The following is a 7,467-nucleotide window of genomic DNA, read 5'->3' as shown; positions in this document are numbered from 1 at the left end:
TTTTTTTTTTTTTTTTTTTTTTTTTTTTTTTTTGACAGTGTTTCACTGGTTGGCTTGGAACTCATTTTGTAGACCAGAATGGCTTCAAATTCATAGAGACCTGCCTGCCTCTGCCTCCTGGGTGTTGGGATTAAAGGTGTGCATCTCCATACCTGGCCATGACCTACTTTTAAAGACACTTTCCTATGCTAAATACAGTGTATCATCATTTGTGTGAGCATGTGTGTGTTAGTTACATGGTGGGGTGTGCATGTGCACATGGCGTGCGTGCATACAGAAGCCAGAGGGATCCCTCAGGAAGGGTGTCATTCCTTGAACACATCCACCTATTTTGGGATGGGTGGTGAGACAGGGTCTCTTGTTAACTTGACACTTGACACTTCTCAGCAAGCCCAGAGGTCCACCTGTCTCTGCCCCCTCAGTATTGGGATGGCAGATGTGTGCCACCATGCCTGGGTTTTTACACTGCTTCTTTGTATTGAACTTAAGTCTTCCTGCATACAAGCTAACACTTTAGTAACTGAGCTATCCTCCCACTCCATAACTCACTGTTTTGTTTTGGTTTGGGTTTTTTTTTTTTTGAGACAGAGTTTCCAAGACTAGACCTCGGGTTGTCACGCAGGCTTGCTGGTCAAGTGCTTTTACCTCTTGAGCCATCTTACAACTTTTTAAATTAACTCCAACTCTGCTTCTAAATAAGTAAACAAAGATGAGAAAGTAATTTAAAGTTAAAAAAATATTAACATAAAATTCCAGTGAGGTGCTGGGCAGTGGCGGCACATGCCTTTAATCCCAGATCTCTGTGAATCTGAGGCCACCCTGGTCTACAGAGTGAGTTTCAGGACAGCCAGGGCTGATACATAGAGAAATCCAGTCTAGGTAGCTCCCTCTCTTTCTCCCTCCTCTTTTCTCTGCCTCCTAGCCCCACCTATTCCTCTACTACCTAGTTATTGGCTATTCAGCTTTTTATTAGCCCAATCAGGTGCCTTAGGCCAGGGCAAGGTAAAACAAATGTAACACATCTTTACATAGTTAAACAAATGCAGCCGAAACAAATGTTGCACATATTTGCCTAGTTAAACAAATGCAACATAAACAAATGTATCACGTCTTTGCCTAGTTAAAATAATATTCCACATCTTGCCCTTAACTCTCTGATGACAACTGTCCTTGTTTCACTGAGAAAATGGGAACACTCAATAGAGATCATCTGTACATTCCCACCATATCTGCCACCAATTTGCATCCGTTGCATGCTTTCGTTCCTATCTGTTAATGCTGTGTTAGGACCCTGTCTACAGCCAACCCTTCCACTTATGTGCTGAATATCCTTTTCTTTCTTGCTCATTTGAGATACCTCTCTGGTAATTATCCTTTCTGTCTTTCATTATCAATTTTTCCTTCTCCACTAAATTATTCCCATCAGCATTCAGATCTGCTACTATAACAGACTCCTTTCTACAACCTCATATCCAGCCCAAACTATTGCCCCATTCTGCTGTCTTTAAAGAGAAAGCTCTTTCACAGAGTTCTGTGTGCTCAGAATCACACCTGCCAATCTAACTTGTTACCGCAAAACTTTTTTAAAACAGCTGATACTCTCTCTCTTCATCACTGTGATCCTAGTCTAAATGCCCAATGTCCTGCTTACAATGATGCCAGACCCTCCCAATTTCCCCCACGGTTTTTCTCAGTCAGAGAGACTCATCCTTGAAACACCTGATAAAGAGGCTGCCACGTGATCAGCCTCCTCACACACCTTCTGCCAGGCCTCCTGAGCCACGACGGGCTATATCCTTCCTTAAACCCTCACTATTAAAACAACAACAGAAACATGCCAGAGTCGGGCATTGCGGCGCACACTTGTCATCCCAGAATTTGGGAGGTGAAGGGCTAGAGGCAGGAGGATTACTTCAAGGGCTACCCTGTCTGCATAGTGACCCCATGTCAAACAAGCAAGGAAATGACAAGAAAAGTCTCCTCTTGGATAATTAAAAGATATCCCAAACTTGTTTTAAAAATAAAAACAAACAAACAAACAAACAAACAAAAAAACCCTCCTGATCCTGTCCCTAAAACCCACGCCATTAGCTGTCATCTCTGTAGCAGGAGATGAGAAATCCTTCTTTTCAATTTTCAGGCCAATTCTCCTTTTCAGGAGGAGAATCACCTCCTTCTTTCCCAATACCACATATACAACTAAAGTCACCTTGGTCGTAGTTTGAACACAGTACTCAAAACCTCACCACTGCCACTGTTCTTGATTCAAGTTACCATCTATCTTCTCTTGCTTGATTTACTGCAGGAGTCCCGCGCCCTCCCTGCAAGCTTTCTGCTTCCTCTTTCATTTGCCTTTTGTGCAAATCAGAGTTCTGCAAATGGCTTTTACTTCTAGTCCAAGAAATCCCTTACTAGGTCTCCCCCAAGGCCCTACATAATCTGCACCCACCCGTAGCTAGGTCTCTGTCCGTCCATCTTTGTTTCCTTTCTCCACTTCAGCTATGCCTGGATCCTGATGGTCTTCAAAAAGGCGAAGACCCCAGGGGGGTCTTGCCACGGATCTCTGCAATCTTTACCAATTTATCTCCTACAGCTGCTTGCTCAAGTGCCACCTTTCAGAGAGACTTTTCCAGGGTTGGTGATATAGTTCAGTGTTAAAGCACTGGTGTAGTGTGCAAGAGGCCCTGGATTCAATCCCCAGTACATCTATATCACCATCATCATCATCATCATCATCATCATCATCATCATCATCATCATCATCATCATCATATGATGATGACCCCATAGTTCACCAGATAGATTTAACTTGATGATTGTGTAAAGGCCTGTACCTCTGTCCTTAGCTAGCAGTCATCACTTCCCTACCTTGCCCTCTTCTCTGGTACTTTTTAACCATCTTTTTTTTTTTTTTTTTTTCTGAGATAGGGTTTCTCTGTAGCTCTGGAGGCTGAACTGAAACTCACTTTGTAGACCAGGCTGGCTTCAAAATCAGAGATCTTCCCATCTCTGCCTCCCCAGTGCTGGGATTTAAGGCATGGGTCACCAGCGCCTGGCTACTTTTTACCATCTTACACCACAGTCTCCTTGTTTGTCAAAGTATCCCTCGAATGAGCTCTGTGAAGGCGGGTTACTTTATCTGGTTTGTCCTCTACAATCTCTGACATCAATAAATATCCATTGATTTAATTCTTTTTGAAAAAAGTTTTTATTAAGTAGCTTGCTACGTGGCCCGAGTTGATCTGGAATTCATGGTAGTCCTCCTGCCTCAGTCTTGCGAATGTTGGGATTACAAGCACTCTCTATCATGCTGGGCTTATTTGAATGAATGTTGATGATTTTTTTTTCATCTGATCTCAAGACCTCCTTCTTTGAAAGATGTGGGAAATCTGCCGGGTCATGGAAAACTTGAATGCGCATAAGAGATCTGGGACAGTGGTGCCTTCATCCCTCCATGAATATCTCACACTGTGATTCTTCTCTTCCAGCTGAACACAAAAACACCCCCAGCGACCAACCAGGCATCTGACCCTGAGGAAAAAGGTAAGTGAGGCTGGGCTAGGCCATTAGCAGAGCTAATGAAGGGAGAAACGTGATACAAGAACTGTGAATGGTTAATGTAACACCCGATTTTGTGTAACACCCTCGGTACAGTTCGCGCGCCACTGTATCGTACGTGAGTCGGGCAAGGGCCTGGAGATTGAAAGAACACACAAAAAGACCTGGGTCATTCGAAAGGAAATTAGCCAAATGCCGTTTATTCAGCCTTGGGGAAATCCTTATATACCTAGCTGCTACACAAGGATTTCCTCCCAGGCAGGTGGGAAATTACAATACCAACGATGGAGTAAATGCCCTACAGCTAATCACCAGGTGGGGCAGGGGGAGCACAGGAACAAACAGAATGCTTTAGTTAGCTGACCAGAAACTGTCCTCAAGATGCACCCCAGGAACAAGGGTAGACCCGGGCCCTACAGGTTAGAAAAGGCATGTAAAGTGATAAAGGGCCAGCGAGATGGCTCCGTGGGAAAAGGCGCTTATTTGCCAAGCCTGGTGACCTCCGTTCAATCTCTAGGACCCACATGATGGGAGACAAGAAGTGGCACTCACAAGTTGTCCTCTGACCTCCACACACGGGCACGTACAGATTCTGAAAAAAAAAAGTGATATATTTTAAAAGATTTGTTTATTTAAAATGTTTTCTATGTATGTGTGTGTGCCTGTATGAGCTTATGTTCACCACACACTTGAAGGTGCCCAAAGAGGCCACAAGGGCTTCAGAGTCCCTGGAACTGGCATTACAGGTGGTTGTGAGCCACCAGATGTGTATGCTGGGACTGTAACCATGGTCTCCTGCAAGAGCATTAAGGACTCTTAGCCACTGAGCCATTTCTCCAGCCCCATAAAACATCGAGCGATAAAAAGAAACTTCTCAGATAATCCAAGCCACTGTTCTCCATCAGACACTGAAGGGTGTGTGCTTTGGGATTTAAACCATAGGATTTAGGAATAAGTAATGAGAGAAGACATTTGTCATTTGATTCAAGGATAGCAAAACTTCTGGTGGTAATTATGCAAATTCTAAGCCTAGCACCCTAACTTTGAGAATCATCAGTTGTCTGTAATCTCCAGACTGGGGGAACCTCAAAGACTCTAGTTCTAAGTGGACTCTAGGTGCTGGGTTTGAGGTTTGAGAAAAGACGTGGAATTGGTTGGGTTGACTCATCAATCTGTCTCCTTCTGTCTACAGGGAAGGCTGGCAGCATCAAGAAGGCTGAGGAGGAGGAGGAGGAGATTGACATTGACCTGACGGCTCCAGAGACAGAGAAGGCTGCCCTTGCAATTCAGGGCAAGTTCAGGCAATTCCAGAAAAAGAAAAAGGATTCCAGTTCCTGAATGGCCAGCCTTCCCTTCACCCTTCTACTCCCTCTCTCCCCTCCACAGCTCTGGCTCTCACGTGTCTTGTCCCTTTATCCCTCTGGCCTCTCCTAGAGGAAAGCTGAACCTTTATAGATTCTTTTCTCAGGCTCTCTTAAGCCATCACAGTAGTAGAGACACAGGACTTGAGAAGATGCCAGTTGATTGTCACTAGGCTAAGGGTGGATCAATGCGTTGCAGAGAACAAAAGGTTTTGAGGTTTGACCCTCCCCTGCCCCTAATGTCAAGGGCAGGATGGGAAAGCCTTCAGGGTGCAGTGCCTGAGGGTGGGGAGATGTATTCTGCCAGATGCAGGACTCACGCTTCAGGTAACACTTTCTGGTCCTTCTGCACCATCCCTCCCATCTCCCATGTTTCAGCCACAATGCAGCTGTCCTTTCCCCTGGGCAGACATGAATCAAGGAGCTTGCACAATGTGATGGTGCATGCCTCTAGTCCCAGAACTTGGAAGGTAGAGGCAGGGGAATATCTGTATGTTCAAGGCCAGCCAGGGCTACATAGAAAGAGACCCTGTCTCAAAAAAAAAAAAAAAACAAAAAACAAACAAAAAAAAAAACCTGCACCCCCTCCCACCCAAAAAAAAAAGCAGCTTAATAAATTAGTGCATGCTGAGTAGATTCCTTCCAAGGAAGGAAAGCAGATAGAGACAGGAAAGCCTTCCTTCATGGTCCAGTCTGAGATCAGAGGAGTTAAAGATGGCAGAAGGCTCAGAGGCCATAGGTCAGAAAACATTTAGGAAGGAAAGAAAAGTAGAGAAGGGAAGGATGTCTGAAGCTAGAAGTTAAATTTAATTGTTAAATAAATACTTCATAAGGGGCTTTCTGGCCATTGCTAATCTGCCTACCTCTTAATCTACCCCATCTCTAGTCATCCCCAGAGCCACATGAGCCAAGTGACACCCCTATAGTTCTCAGCCACCCCACTGTGGAGTCGGGGCAAAAATAGCCACTGTAATGTGATTTTAGCATGTTTAATAATCATAACAATAAAAAAGCCCTCAAATGGGGCCACTGAACCTCTACTAGTGTTTTTTCTTGGGTTGAGCACAAATGTAAGCCTACACTGGCCCAGGGAGGGCAGTGGAGAAACTGCATGGGTTACAGGGTGGCACAGGAAATTAACACAGCCCGAGAAAATTTCTGCTGATGCTTAATCCTGCCTTCCTGCTCCTGACCTTGGCCTCACCTTGATGCGGATGCCCACGCTGCATCGCTCTGCTGCTGTCACCGCCCCCAGGTGCACCTGCAAGGACAATGACTTCCTGCTCTTCTGCCAGCTATAATCACCCTTGGTACACATCTCTGAAAACGAACCTTTTCTTCCCTGCTTCTTATCCCCAAATGACCTGTTCTAGATTTCCCTCCTGCTTGGTCTTCATCCCAGATCGTCCCCTCCCCTCCTAGCGTTTATAAAATTAAGAGGCGGAGACAATGGCTCTGGACACTAAAAGAGTATCACTCTTACACTGAGGGTTTTAACCAGAAATCAAGCAGAAATGATTTTGAACTGAGGTAGCATTGCTGAGCAATGGGCTCTACACGTTAACATGACTGAAGATTGTGCAAAAAATCATCTATACCTGTCATGCTTCTCTTTACTTTTTTTGCGGGGAGTGGCGATTAAAACAATGTCACTGCAATAACCAGGCGTGGTGGCACATGTTTTTAATCTCAGCACTCAGGTGGCAGAGGCACAATGACCTCTTGAGTCTGAGGCCGGCCTGGTCTACAGAACAAGTTCCAGGACAGCCAGGGCTACACAGAGAAACCCTGTCTCCAGAAAAACATGACAAAACAAAATGGTTTCTCTTTGTAGTCCTGGCTAACCTAGCACTTGTTATGTAGCCCAGGATATCTTTGAACTCACAACCCTACTGCGTTAGCCTCCCAAGTGGCTTGGATTACAGCCTTTATGCCCAGCTAATGGTTTTTATTTTGGTAAACTTTGTAAAACATAAATTTTACCATTTTTTCATTTGTTTTTACTTTATACATACTATGAGTTGGGAGTTTTGAGTTAGTTGTTTTATGTATATCGGCGTTTTGCTTGCATATATGTCTATGTACCTTCTGTGAGCCTGGTGTACATGGAGGCCAGAGGAGTGCATCAGATCCTCTGGAATTGGGAATATAGATAGATGATTGTCAGCCACCAAGTAGTTGCTGAAAACCAAACCGAGGTTCTCTGGAGGAACGGCCAGTGCTCTTACCGGCTAAACCATCACTCCACCTTGAGTTCATGTTTTTATGTATGTGAGCGTTTTCCTGCATGTATACATGAGCACCATGTGCTTGCCTGGTGTCAACAGAGGCCAGAAGGCAGCCCCGGATTTCCTTGGAACTGGAGTTACAGGTGGTTATGAGCTGCCACGTGGGTGCTGGGAACTGAACTTGGGTTCTCTGCAAGAGCAGCGTCATCTCTCCAGTCCCCAAATTTTATCTTTTAAACAACTCCCACCCTCTATTCCTGGCCTCTGTGAATTTTATTGTTCTACTGCCCATCTCTCTGGCTTCCCTTTTTTTTTTTTTT

At 44.8% G+C, this 7,467-nt stretch overlaps 1 long non-coding RNA gene across 1 annotated transcript in view; it reads left to right on the top strand.

Moving 5' to 3' along the window:
* Positions 1-5,957, top strand: part of LOC101979539 — a 22,628-nt gene extending 16,671 nt beyond the window's left edge. The window contains exons 2-3 of the long non-coding RNA XR_258305.2: positions 3,489-3,543; positions 4,751-5,957. This is a non-coding gene — a long non-coding RNA (uncharacterized LOC101979539). The remainder of the gene's footprint in view (positions 1-3,488; positions 3,544-4,750) is intronic.
* Positions 5,958-7,467: the final 1,510 nt, after the last annotated feature.

The sequence above is a fragment of the Microtus ochrogaster genome, chromosome 6 (assembly GCF_000317375.1).
Source record: "Microtus ochrogaster isolate Prairie Vole_2 chromosome 6, MicOch1.0, whole genome shotgun sequence".
Taxonomy (NCBI): domain Eukaryota; kingdom Metazoa; phylum Chordata; class Mammalia; order Rodentia; family Cricetidae; genus Microtus; species Microtus ochrogaster.
Note: the sequence above shows the minus strand (reverse complement) of the source record. Positions and strands in the feature narration are given on the sequence as shown.